Here is a 14950-nt window from a genome sequence, read left to right as displayed (position 1 = left end):
TCAATTTGCTTGACTCCAACATATACCCTTTTTCGAAGCATAACCCTGACCTAAATTTAACTAACTCTAACTACTCACAAGATCATCAGATAATATATGACCCAATCTGTATATATGTTAACTTTAATTCATCTCTTATTCCATAATCTTTTATCATTTTTATTTTTATCTTTGATTTTATGTTTAATTGTATTAATCTGTGTGAATCTGTGCTGTCCTGTTTTTCATTTTTAACCTGTTGCTGTTAAAACCACCATTTTCCCACAGGGATTAATAAAGGTCCATCTTATCTTATCTTATCTTATTTTTTATTTTGTTTTTAAGATATATCTGTTGTAATTTATTGTCGTTTATTGTGATTGTAGTAATGTGTTTTTATTACATGTACAGCACTTTGGCTCGACCAAAAATCGCTTTTAAATGTGCTATATAAATAAAACCTGATTTGATTTGATCTTATCAGATTGTTGTTCTTGTGGTACCGTATTTTAGGTTAGTCCCCACAAAATGACGATGTGAACACAGTTACAACAGTCTCTCTTCTAGCTACTGCTCTAGTTCACCATGGCTCCCCTCCTCCTGCTTGCATACAGCCCTGAGGCTTGTATCGGTCCCATAGATCCAACTCACACTGCAGCACACTGCAGCTAAACAGTGTTTGAGACAAAACACTCTGCAGATTACATCAACGACCAACCAAAAGTGTTAAAAACTAGAAAGAAAGAGAATATTCTTGAGGAAGAGGAATCTTGAGCCATACAGTAGCATAACTTCATTTCCTGTTGGTGCTGACTATCTCGGATACAGTGAAGCAAACAGTAATAGTTTAGTGCTTGTTTCCTAGAAATGTAATCATAGATCACTCCTGATAGTATTCAGGAGTTCTTTTTGCTTTACTGTAAAAATACGTTGATAGCATTCAACCCACAAACTACACAGTCACGTTAGCATGTCATCAAGTACCGACTAGGTCATTTATAGAGATCAATGAGCGGATTATAAGACCCAGTGTTTCCCCTAGGATGGAGTCATAGCAGCGGTGCTAGGGCACGCGAGCCCAGCGCACATATTTTTTAGTGTGTGCGCGTGCGAAGTGCGCCCCGCAAAAATGTTTCTACAGTATGTGTCTGCCAGCACAAGAAAGGCTCTTGAGGCTCTACACGTGTAATTTGCTAAATCACCTTTATTGAACATACAGTAACACAAATACTACACATCCACATAACAAACAATCAAAATAAAATGTATACAATTTAATTATTTTAACCTGCTTTATTTTGGGGTGGACCTCACATCCTCTAGGGGGGTCCGGGGGCATGCACCCCCGGGATGATTTTTTTTTTTTAAATGTTGAAGTTAAATGCATCAATCTGGTGCACTTTGCAAAAATGTATTTATGGAAATGAAATGAAAATGAATTTATGGATACAGCTCTCAACACTCATGAAAAGGAGCTGTATACTTTTCAATAATCCAAACATCTTTAGAATATGATCACAACCAATAACAAATCATTTAAACTTGTGTATTCTTATTTTATGTTACCTATTTAGTATTCTTTCTTTTTATTTATGCATATTTTACTAATCACTCCCCTTTTAAACTGTTTTTAGATATCTGTTTTTTACTGTCCTATAGTACACATTGGAATGATTTTAATTCTTACTTTATTTTTTACAACTATATTAAATAGATAAAGGTGTGCTCTCTCTAGCTCTCTCGCGCTCTCTCTCTGTCTCGCTGTGCCGCTGCTGAATGTATAGGGGAAACACTGAGACCCCTTAACTTCGTTTAACTCTCTCCCCCCCAATACCTTTCCCAACGTCAAGAAGCAATACTGGCAGTCCTAAAAGATTAAGGATAGGAGTCTATTTTAGCGTAATTATTTGAAAATAAAAAGGATATCTATTTGTTACATACCATGTACCAGAAATTGTATTTTACATAATTCTGAATCAGTATTTAAAATGTCCATATAACAAAATGTTGGGAAAATACTGAATGTACTCTTCTAATATCAGAGTAGCACATGATAACAAACGCCCTAGCTGTGTACGTAACAGGATGTATGATTACCTAGAAGAGTGTCAGGACACACTGTTTTAGGCATATGATAGCTATGTGACTACGATTAACATTATGATTCAGCCTCTATGGAGATAGGCATGTGACTGTCATGTTTATTGCTTACGTGTGCCTTAGCTAATCTGAACTAAACATTGAATACTGCTTTGAACCGGTATTCTGCATCTTGTGACTGAATAACACCCTCTCTTGTATATAAAGCATGTGAAGGACACTGTTCTGGAAACTATTTGTCCCATGCAGCTCTGTGTGTGATGATGACTACTTCCATTCTTGCAAGGATAGTAAATACATGTATCCTGATATTGAAGACCAAGCCGGTGACGAGTGATATTTGTCTAACACAAAACCATGAAGCATCGTTTTAATTCCCCAAACAATCTCTGAAACACAATGTTTGCTTTGCAGATTATAAATGGTGAGCGGAATAAATTGAAAGACAAATCCATGTTGATATCGGCAGGAAGCAAGCTAGTTAACATCAGCTATTGGGCCGCCCTCCGGCAGCAGAGCCCTGCCTCCTATTGTTAAAGGAGATTCCATAAAGTTAATTCAGGTTCAAGCTCTATTCTGAAATGAGTATTGGGTTCATTAACACAAGCTCTTACAATAACATTGGATAACATTAGGGATTCATTCCTGTATATGGACATACACTTTTAACAGTTAATCTTACCACTCTCAATGTCACAGAATAAACAGCAGAGTGCCCATTTACTCAGTGGCAATACAAAAACACTACTTCTAGATGATATCTGGCAGGAATTGAAAGAATTGAGACTGGACTCAATGGGAAAAAACAGACCTGCAGTCTGTTGCTGATATTGATCATTCACACTAGTGAGTAAATTATATGTCCAAAGGGATGGGGGGGGGGGGGGGGGGATCTCTGTGTTCTCCTTACAGCTCAGCAATTGACATAAGTGTGATGTAAAACCTGCAGGTCATACACTCATAATGGACTTTTCAGTGAAATAGGAGACATGTGGAATGTGAAAATCTAAGACTAACGTTATGTAAAACAGATATTATTTGATATGGTGTAAAATACAGAATCAGTCTGAAGAGATACGACGATAATGATTACTTCCCTTGTTCTTCCAGAAACAGAGAAGACATGTTACTGAGAATTGTCTGCAGACCTCCATTCTATGCAATGCATCAATGCAGATGCATTGAGCCAGTAGACATAAAAACAAGCTGACAAATACACACTTCACGCTTGTATGCACACCTACGTCTCAGCTCATGAGAGTCGTCTCCATCTATCTACATTGATCTCTTTTCTCCCTCCCTCATGGCAGGCAAAAGTTTACAGTGCCCTGTTCACTCTAAAACATTTGCATAAGCTGTTCCCTGGCATTTTACAACCCATCAACAATTTTACAAGGTTGCTCACTGCCATGCTATCTTGACCTCCTGTCCCAGAGCAATAACTAAGCTCTCTTTTCTGAATTACAGACCTGAGGCACGTAAAGATGGAACAGAGGATGGAATGAGGGGGCTCCACGGCAGAGCAGACATGAACAAATTGTCCTGACCTTCAGCTTTACTCTCAGCGTTGTTTAGCAGTCACGGGTATGAGGGACACATCCAATGCAACATTATTCAAGTGACCTCTTCATAACGAAATTATTATATTAATCCTCTGATTAGAATTCCTTAGCTTGCCTCAACTCATCCGAGGCTGTGGGGTCAGTCGAGATGGCTCTAATTTTAGCATCTACTACAAAAACGTGAACATATTACGCCTCTACTCGCCTCTTTACATTGGCTACCAGTCAATTTTAGAATACAATTTAAAATGTTATTGTTTGCAAACAAAGCCCTAAACGGTTTAGCCCCACCGTACCTGGCAGATCTTTTAAAACCATACACACCCACACGGTCACTGAGGTCTGCTGACAGACTCCTTCTGGCCGTCCCTAAAACAAGGTTAAAGCAGCGAGGAGATAGAGCCTTTGCTGTTGCAGCTACACAATTATGGAACGAATTGCCCCTCCAGGTTAGACTTGCTCCAACTCTGCCTGTTTTTAAATCTCGTTTAAAAACCCACTTATTTTCCCTTGCATTTACAGACCAGGTATGACACTTGTGCTTTTAAATTTGGGTTTTTATCTTATTAGTGTTTTGTATTGTTTTTACGTCACGTTCAGTCGGTGGCTTTTGATCTGGTTTCATTGTCTCGTGTTTTACATTTGTTTCATGTCCTGTCTGTTTTTTATGTATTTATGCTATGTTTGTATACAGTTGTTGATGTACAGCACTTTGTTCAACTCGTTTGTCTTTAAATGTGCTATAGAAATAAAGTGGATTGGATTGGATTGGAAAAACAACCAACTGTTTCTGATCTTATTTCTGAGGTGTGGAACCTCTCTTGCAATGCCCCCTGAAACAAAATCTGAAGATACAGGACACTTTGTGATGCAGTACTTTGGCAATGAGTTAACCCAGTGTTATACCTGTTTAGTGTTGCCTGTTTGTGTCTAGATGTATAGTGATTCACAGAAATGTTGTCTGAACACATGGAAAACACAAACCTAACAGGACAAACAAAAAAGCGCACAGACAATAATACACTAAAATACACAGACCAACAGCAATACTGATGTCAGCATTATTCAGCATTATATTGTGGGTGTGAACCCCCTGGCTGCATTTAAGATAAAACACCACAATATTAATTGTCAACTGACTTTATGTTTACTGTTTATCTCTCAGAAACTGAAAGCCATTTGCTCACAATTCTCCAAAAAGGGGACGATTTCATTGAACACATAAGCATGCAAAACAGCCAGGATAATGTCAGCAGCTAAGGTCTGTAAATGAAACATAACATATTTGTGTGTAGAGAAATAAATGCAAGATTTAAAATATACTCAGCGTCCAATACAAATCTAACCTACTCCTACATTAAAAACCTTAATTCAACAGATATCAGGGTTTCAAAGCAGCTAGTCTCCAATAACGCCTTGATATTGACATCCATGTAAAAATGTGTGCTACTGCACCGATTTTCATTTAGACTATAACATATACATATCACACATATCACTGCTGAAGTGCCCTAGAAAATCCCCTGATGTATTGTTTCATCATCGAGGTTTGACCTTGTTTCCATCCACCAAACTAGAGAATGGACCCACAAATAGAAGGCACATCCACAATATCTGCTTGTTGACAGTGCTAAAGGGTTATAAAAGACAATACAGTAACCCATGAGGCGAGTGAGAAATAGCAATAAAGCGTTGGACTATATACCACTGCAATACAAAGAGGAATGTTTGGGCCAGAGATAAAAAAGGCACCTGCTGAGTCTGGTCTTTGATGTATTACTCTAGGTTCTGGGGTGTCACTTCTCAACCTACACCAGAACACACAACAGCATGGTAGCATAGATAATGTCTGCACATCACTTTGTGGCTGTCTTCTCAGAAAACCTTACACCCTTCTTCCAGTCAGAAGAGAAAGGAAGAAGGTATTTGTTATGTGTGAGGTTATTAATTCTACAACCTTTAAAAAATAAACTGTCAACTACTCGTCAGATGAGGTTGGACTTATTTAATGATTTATCAAGGTGTTTCATGTTCAAAACTAAGCCTGACTGGAACTCAATCAAAAGCAACATAATCACATGCTTTTATACAAGATACTTAATGTAGTGGAAATGTACATTGTGACACAAAGCGCTGAAATAAATTATTAGGTTTAACTTTAACTCCCAAGTATGTCTTCTTAATTGTTGAAGATCTTGCAGAACCTATTTTTAAGGATCAAAGTAAAAACCAGCATTCATTAATATTTTTTGTATCAACATTAAATTGGGCATATTCTTGTAAGGTTTAGGGGTTGCTAGTATTGCCGATCTCACTGAGAATCAACATCCCGGTGGATCAAGAATGCTGAAAAAATTCAAAATATATTTGTCCTTATTAGATTTAGTTGTAGAATTAAATGTTTTCGTTGTCTCTTTCTCGCCCTTCTATTTTTCTACTTACATGGTCCTCTGTTTCTCTGCTCCTCGCTGTGCACACCTCACATCGCAGATAAAACAAACCATCTGGGTGCTTGCCATCAACTTTATCACACAAATGATAAACAATCATCTGTGCTGTCAATCAACAAACATGTCGACTACAGAAATAATGGCCCGGAGGCTGGGACTCCAAAGCAATTCAAGTTTCAGCCTGATTTATATTCGCCATGCTTGAATAACAACAGCATGCTGCATTGTATATGGGAATACATTTACCACTTTTACTATAGACATTATTGTTTATTTGGAACTGTTGAGAGAAGACATTCACCAGATGTGAATTTGTCTGAGCAATTCAACATTGAAGGCAGCAGGTGAGGCTCTCTACACATCTAAATGCTAATGTCATGCTATTGCTCAAACAAATGTGGTAACTAATGAGCTGGCTTGGTAAATGACAGCATACCAAGGGAGAGGAGTCCTGTTATGACTTGCAACTCAGCAGGAGGGTTGGTAAAAATGTTTGTATTAGGATCAAGCATAAACGCACTAGCACTATCACACACAAACTCCAGGTTTTGTTATATTATCCCATGCATATTGAACACCTGCTTGTTTTCTTCATTTATCTGCTTAAATCTCAAAATCGAATTAAAAGATAAATTCTGGAAGAAGACTAGTCCTAGTCCAAAGTGGCAATGGATTACTTAATGCTGTTTGAGAAGTGCATGCAAACGTGTAACGTCACACTAGGGCTGCTCGATTATGGCAAAAATCATAATCTTGATTATTTGGGTCAATAATTGATATCACGATTATTAAAAACAATTATCCATTTACTTTGAAAACATCAATCTATTGGAGAATTTTTTTTTTAACAGTATGTTTTTAACAGTTGATTACCCTGAACTTTAAGTATAATTCAACTGAAAAACCAATAAAAAAAAAATGTAATTAAAAAAAGAAAGAAAAAGTAATAATAATAATAATCGTTTTATTGCGCTTACGTTGTTTTCGTAATCGTTGCAAGCCATAATCGTAATTGCGATTAAAATACGATTAATTGAGCAGCCCTACGTCACACTCACCCTCACACTCACCCTCACACTACAAGTTTCTCAAAGACTTGCTGGGAACTCCTAAGAAAGCGAAGATAATGATGAACAGTTGAAGCTAACAAATGTAGTGTTGCGTCTTTGGAAGCATCTATGTGCGGACCTCAATGAACTACCTCATTGATTGATTGAAATGTCAAAACAATGGCTGCAAAATTGCAAATGAGACAGTAAAGATAAAGAGTAAAGGTGTAACTAAACGGGCAAACGCATACTAGGTGTGTCCTGACAAATAATTGAGTCCTTTTTAAGAAACAGCAGAAAAGGTTGTAAGGTGAAAGGAGGCCTTTGAGAATAACATATAAAGATGATTTGATTGATCTTCAAAATGATCTATTACATTGGTCAGTAAATATGTAGTGTGCATATGTACTTCATGATCATGTCAACAACACCTGGCACACCTGCTGCTGCTTGTTTTCACTGGCAGGTCCTTACAGTATACGGTATGTTAGTTGATACACCCTGGCTTGGTGCAGTAGACCGCTTTTTCAGCTATATGTATGGGTATATTTATCATGTTCTTGCACCCTACTGTCTAGTAACACAAAATACATAGATCAATGTACTGGTTTGGCTCCATTTTGTCTTTGGTTCAATTCTGATAAAATACTCAAGATATAGTAAGCTGAGCTCTGAGGCTAAATAATCTCTTATTGGATCTTTTATCACTCTAATGGCGCATTTCCACTACAGCGCGGAGCTCACTTTAAGCGTGCCGTGTCGTGCCGTATCGTGCCGTACCCGTTTTTTGGTTGCGCTTCCACTAGGCCTAGTTACGGCCCGGCACGGCCCGGGGCCACTTTTTCACCTCTTTTCTGGCCCGACAAAATTGTGGTTCTATCGGGGCCAACAAACAGGGCTGAGTCGGGCTGAGTATGCTAAACTAGAGAGAGGAGCGCTGGCAAGAGGGCTACAACTACAACAAGATGGACATATTTGACCGTGATTTAATTGTAATACACGTTTCAAAATGATGCCGAAGTAACAACATACTGATACCGGTTAGTAAAAACCATGAATTAATGCTTTGACAAGTCTGCAGACAGACGGCAGGCGAAAAACCTTTTAAAATTTGTGTTTTTCTAGATGGAGATTGGCTAAGCTAACGCAGTATATGCTCCGACCGTCCACACTCACAACAACGGCCTATACAGACATAAATAAAGCAGCGACTGTATTCACCATGACACAGGCAGTCTGTGGTGTGTACTTGTTTAACTTTTGTCGAGTTTCTGAACATATATAAGGAGCTGTGAGCTCTGAGTGCTAACAGCTAACGGCTGTGTTGTGTTTCTGGAGTTCTCATTGAAGATGACGTCACGGCTCCGCCTACACTGCGTTACTATAGTAACTACCCCAGTTCCTAAACTGTAATGGAAGCGCAGCATGAAGTGAGTCGGCCCAACGCGGCCAAGCCGTACCGAGCGTGGCCGAGGCCGACCGTGTAGTGGAAATGCGCCATAAGACTCGACCATTTTTACATACACATATTAGTTTACTTTACACAGTAATATGTAACAGTTGTATTTTGTCTTCTTTTGGTTTTGGGAGATCAGAAATGAAACTCCTTTATAGAAGAACTTTAGAAAGACAATAGCAGAGGGAGTTTTTAAGAATAGTTGAAAAAGGGGAATACAAAAATAACAACAAAAACTTCGCTATTGGCCTAGTTGTCATTTCAAAGATATGTATAGGCGCATCATTTTACAAACCTAGCATCGCTAGTTTAAGAACTCAACCTAACTTAAAAACTAGATTAGAGGTCAAGGGAAAGCAGACGGATTCAGACGGATCCAGTTAACAAATTAAACTATTTCAATGCCTCTCTCTTGCTCTCTCTTTCTGGGTGTCGCCTCAGAGATTCTTTTAGTGCCACTCATGATTAATGCAGCTATGAATGGGTTCCTCTTTCACCAAGCACAGTGGAAGAAGTTCTTTCCTTCTCTCACTTTCTTTCTTAGACATTTTTTCCTCCCAATGTGACCTGATTTAGTCACACACTGTGAAACTGATTTGGACTCATTTACATGCTAATGCCATAAAAAGGGGTGAACTGATGTGCACCCATCAACTCATTGATTCTAGAGGAGACCTCTGCATTCAGAAAAATGATCTGCAGTTTAAACTAGAATATTCCCAGACTCATTATTCATAGATTTAAGTAACTGGCAGGAAAGAACACGTTCTTCATATCTTAGTAGGGTTCCATATTTCCACATGGGACATACAACAATAACAAAAGTTAGAAATACAGTATATTCGGATGTTTATTTTCTTTGCTTCAATAATAAGTATTTGAAAAGAGATTAAAAACAGTTAATTTAAAACACTGAATGTATTACTTACATGTGAAATAGTTTTGGCACCAAAAGTATAAGAATGTACTGATTACATTACCCCATTGGGTTGCATGACAGAGAGAAGAGAGAATACACTTGAATTGTTCATTTAATTGTGACCCAAATTTTAATATCTCAAAAATATTTTGGAAACCAGAATTTTCTTTGGGCCCGGAGCGAACCACCAAGTGATTGGATTTAATGAGTTAAAACTGAGATTATTATATATTTTTTTTAATTATATTTGTATTTAAGTAGTGTGTTGTCTCGTTTCAGTTATCATTTTGGTTGTACTATGTAAAGAGTTTTGTTCTGACTTTCTTACACCCTAACGCATTAAACCCATTCAAAAATATAAAGCAGTCCCAGTGGCGTAACTATCGACGGTGCAACCGGTGCAGAGGCGGTGCAAAACAATATTTGCACCGGGGCCAATCACAACCTTGTTACGCCACTGAGCAGTCCCATGTGCCATCTGACCACCCATGCAGTGAAGGTTTGTGACAGGTGATTCCATTATTTTTAAAAGTGTGTTGGTTTAATTTATCTTAATAACATATTTTATAGGCCTTACATCCCTATGTGCCTCTAGGATAGTGAAGACCATTGTTTGAGCAAAGGTGGTTTTGTTGAAGTTGCAGCATGACAATTGGCAACCAAATAAAAAATGTATTTGCTAGTAAACGTCACGCAACAATGCAACTGGACAAAGTCCCTGCTCAGCACAGCATGTTACAGTATGAGATGACATGATACTGTAGAAATCTGCAGTCATATTTAAAGATGTTATCATCATAAAGCTAAAAACCGACCAGGGTAAGAAGTTGACCACAGTATCAGCTGCTTTAGACCACAGGTTGAAAATATTTACAGTGTATACCGTGTATTTTAAAGACGGTCCAAACAATGAAAAAATATATCACCATTTCCGACAGAATGTAACAAGTATTTTCTCATGTTTCCTTTCACTGTTAGTAAAGAGCAAAAGTAGCATTGTATACCCCGAAGGCCAAAAGTCAACACTTCAGCAAAAAAAACGCTTGACCTCTCAGATCAATGGCATCCAGTGGATTAAAGCTATAGGCGATGGCTTTCTCTCCAAATCAAAGTAGTGTTGTGTGGGTTTATAAATAAATGCATGACAGAGGCAGAAATGTACTCTAGATCCCACTTTCAAGGAACAACTGAAAGCGAATAAGACAGCACTATCAAAACAAATAGAGTTAGACTGCATGGCTGTCATATTCATGTGTGTGATACTAAAACAATGTCAAGAGCTGGACAACAAGGTCTGACCCAGACTCTTTAGGTTATTCATGCTGTAGAGACAACTGACTGTAAATGTAGCTTGGCCCATTTGATACATGTTTGAATACACGGGTCACCTGTGTAGAAGAATGTGAAATGTATTATATAATGTGGATATTTAAAACAACATCAGCCGAATTACCTTACATCTTTAAGTAGTGATGCTGTAACCAAGGCCAAGGGTGAACCAGAAAAACTGAACTATAAATCTTGAGAAAAAAGTTTAAACTAAACAGCTGCCAACAGGCTGAAAACCAGAAGGTGTAAGACCTTACAGTGCAAACAGAACAGCAAGCAAAGCTGTGCATTTGAAGATGATGACCCAAAGTACTTTCTCTGTGGATATATAAGGTTACAGTGCTTTTTTAAATTACCTTATGAAACACAACCAGTACTGTCTGCAAGGTTCAGCATATTTCCAATCGGGACATGAAGTGCAGAGGTGAAATGCTTCAGTCAGCTCTGAATTCTTTCTCTCCCCTGATCCTCTATCCGTCCGTAAAAAGGTTTCTGCCTAGGTTTTATTTTGAACTGAGCTTGATATGGCTGACTTCCACATGAAACTACAAAGAGAGAATACCCCTGACAAGGCAGCACACTCGTCTGGATGTGATATTTTACAAGTGGAAAATGTTAAGAGTTTTCCCATCTGCATTTAGACACAGAGTCACCACAGACAGGGAGATTATCAATCAGGTTAATATCATTAAATAATAATTTAAGGGGATGTGAGAGCTTAGAAGGAATTGTACAATAACATGTGACCGTTACAATTAATATACCTAAATCCATAAATGACAGTAATTGTATCGGATGTCTACAATATTGTTGAGCTGTTTTGGTTTATGAAGCTGAGCTGCAGTGAGAGACTGTAGTGGTGATGTCATCGTGAGATAAGTCCTCCACAGATGATGAATAATGGAACAACTCAAAGGACAACATGACAGCAGCCATGATGCTCTTAGGAATATTTTCTAATGCGTAGCAATGCACCCTACATTCACAACAAAAACAACAAAATATATGAGGCTGTAGACTCGTAAGAAGAATTGCAAAAGATGTTGCCTGATCCTGTTTTAGAGACTGTTTGCTTTTTGCAGATACTAGAGTCTAAAGTCCAAAACTGGGCATTTATTTAAACTGAAAACATCAGTTGAATAGTTGGACAATAGAAATGTAATCAACTTTGATATTATAAAAACATTTTGTTAGTCATGCGGAGAAATGCTAAATAATTACTGGTTTAAGCATCTCAAATGTAAGGATTTTTCTCAAATAAATGTAACTAAACACATTTGTTCAATGTTTGTATAAGATTAAACATGCACTTAACAATAACACTTTGGGCTGTGGGATAAATGGTGATTGTAATTGTAATTTGAAAATGTAATGATATTTGATAAAAAGGAAAATAATTCATCGAATTATCCCAAAAACAAGCAACTTTTGATTAATACAAATATATTATTCATATGCACCACCACAGCAGTTTCCTCTGTAACTATAAGGTAAACATTTACACCATTTTTTTTTACGGATTAACAAACAAGCTCTGAAGTGTGAAATATACCTAGCCCCTCTCAATTTTAATTCCTCAGCATGTCCCAGTTTTCTAGTTAACACAGCAGCAGCGGTTCACAGCCTGTCCTCTACATACTCAATCCTGTGTTCAACTGACATGTGCTCCCTCTAATTGCTCACACAAAGCCCTCAACAGCAAAACAGTTGTCTGTAGCAACACTGCAGCACCACTTATCTCACAAAAGCCTCATCATTAATCATCGTTTCAATTGCCTTTTTGCCTTTCTAACAGTTTTATGCAACATGAAAATCAACACCTACCTGTAGCCCTGTAGGTTTTATTATCTCAGGATCTTTTGTTTTTGCCAAAGGGCAAACTAGTGTTGTATCCGCCCTCACTAATGTTATGAACAGAGTAGAGAATGTTCATTTTTGGTATACAGAAATCCATAGCTTATAGAGAAAAGCTTTAAAGATGTTATGTAATATATAATGATTTGCCTGTTGCTCTGCCATCAACGACGCTAAGGCAGCTAAAGGACATTTTTTGTTTAGCCAAGACTCTCTTAACAAGTGCATTTAGATGAATGCTCTTGAAAGGTTATTGATTTAAATCATACATATCCAGATAGTTATTATTTTTCAAAATGTGTGAAGCATTGCTGGAGGCTCCGTCCCTATTGAGTTTCCTCCCCCAGAGTTCAATTTAGCTTCTTCTGCCAGCAGCGGGAATAAGATCCCAGCAGGCTGCAGGGAGGGTGTTTGTCCTTTAGTGCAGGTGCTATACAGAAAACTATCCCTGACTATTGGAGACAAATCAGGTGACTCAAAGACAGGACAGTGCAGAGGAAGACATAGACAGAAGAGGTAGGAAAATAAAAACATATCATCCTCACATGGCAAAATATTGGATGCATCCTCCAAGAACTTATAGGTTTCCATCATGGCTTATATGTTTTCATCATGGCTCTCCAGGGGCCCTTCAGTTTCTCTAAAAACCATGCATTACACTCCTCTAGGGCAGGTCATCATCCTCTACCTCAGCTGCATCTCAGCCTTTGTTCTCTCTCTCTACTCCCCACAATACAGACCCCTTTCTACATCTTTGTTTGCATCAGAGTTTTACAGAAATATACAGATTCAGGTTAGTAGATCATTTTTAAAGGAGAAAAAGATTCAATCGATTACACCTTTTTTTGCCTACATGATATTGGGTGTATGGAGATGAATAAATATACTGCAATGTGGGTTTTTATTCTCAGCAATCTTCTATTAATAACGTTACTTTTGACTTTATTCTATCAGAATGAAAGTGTACAAGTACATCAACAAATTAATTAATTAAATGTGCGAATAAACACAAAAGTCTTGCCTTGCACCACAACTATGAACCTAATGAAGCCTGCATGTACTGTGTATTCCACTGTGGTGCCAACTCCAGGGACATGTATGTTATGCAAGAAACCAACAAAACAAGACTTGATCTGTAAATGTCAGACAGTCCAAAGACATCATACAAGTGGAAGATGGGCACTGAAATGGATCCCGCATGACTGGAGGAGGACAGAAGCTAAGGACATAAAACTGCAGACCTTGTGAGCCTGTCCCCTGCTCCCTGTGAACAATGAAGAGCCAGACACATCGCCTGTCAGCAGCTGCCCTCCCCTGTGGCCGGGACTGGCACAGAGTAGTACACAGCAGGCACTAAAGGACACACAAGCCCTCCACCCAATATAGGCTTTAGACACCTACGAGCATTGCACAACGTTTAGCACTTAAACAACTTGTATTCTCAGCAGAGGCGAGATGTGGGGGGCTTAGATGCAGGAGTGTGTAGCTTACCTTACACTCTTCTCAACTTCAGTATTTTTTCATGGACAAGATTAACTGAATCATATTTGAAATGTTATACAAGTATAGGGTAGGTAATATTAAAGAAAATAAGTAGATAGGATTGTATTTGCCATCACCACAAGGAGAGGTCTGAGTAGCATACATGAGGTGTCGTTTAATAAAACGATGCAGAATAGGAATTGGACCATTAAGCAGGTGTAAAACATTAATGACCTTTCCCATCTCATGGGACACTAAAGGCCTATAGCAAAATAACTACAATCGATCATTTTAGGCGTAGACTGAATGCGCATGTATGAATCACCGATAATTGTAGCATTAGGTGTGTACAGATGTCCAACCCGATCTTATAACATATCAGGAATACATAATGCCTGGATAAAATGCCAGACTTTTAAAGCAATAACCGTTTTCGCTCAAAGCTCACCGCCCTGTTGTTAACAGTGATGCTGAGCACAAATCCACAGGCTGGGCAGATCAGCATCCATGCACCGCTCCGTGCTCCGTACGGTGCCTGGGAGGAGGACCACTACAGCCTCGCTTACTGAGCATCCATCGATGTTTACCAATGATTAATACGAAGGAAAATATGTCTTACCTGGAGAACATATGCTGATCAAGTCACCTCCTTTTTGGATTTGTAAAGGATGGTGCTGGCTGTTCGCGCATCACTCGAGTGTGTGTCTCACGGACAGAAAGCGTACGGAGCTCGGTGCTTCCAGCCCCGGAACGAGTATAACACATATCAG

The 14950-nt window shown here is 38.4% G+C and overlaps 1 protein-coding gene across 1 annotated transcript in view; it reads right to left on the bottom strand.

Annotated features, from left to right (window-relative positions):
* apba2b (amyloid beta (A4) precursor protein-binding, family A, member 2b) overlaps positions 1-14950 on the bottom strand; it is a 62185-nt gene extending 47235 nt beyond the window's left edge. Inside the window, 1 exon segment of the mRNA XM_034117143.1 lies at positions 14800-14950. The gene's annotated coding sequence lies outside the window, so the exon portion shown is untranslated.

The sequence above is a fragment of the Trematomus bernacchii genome, unplaced genomic scaffold (assembly GCF_902827165.1).
Source record: "Trematomus bernacchii unplaced genomic scaffold, fTreBer1.1, whole genome shotgun sequence".
Taxonomy (NCBI): Eukaryota; Metazoa; Chordata; class Actinopteri; order Perciformes; family Nototheniidae; genus Trematomus; species Trematomus bernacchii.
Note: the sequence above shows the minus strand (reverse complement) of the source record. Positions and strands in the feature narration are given on the sequence as shown.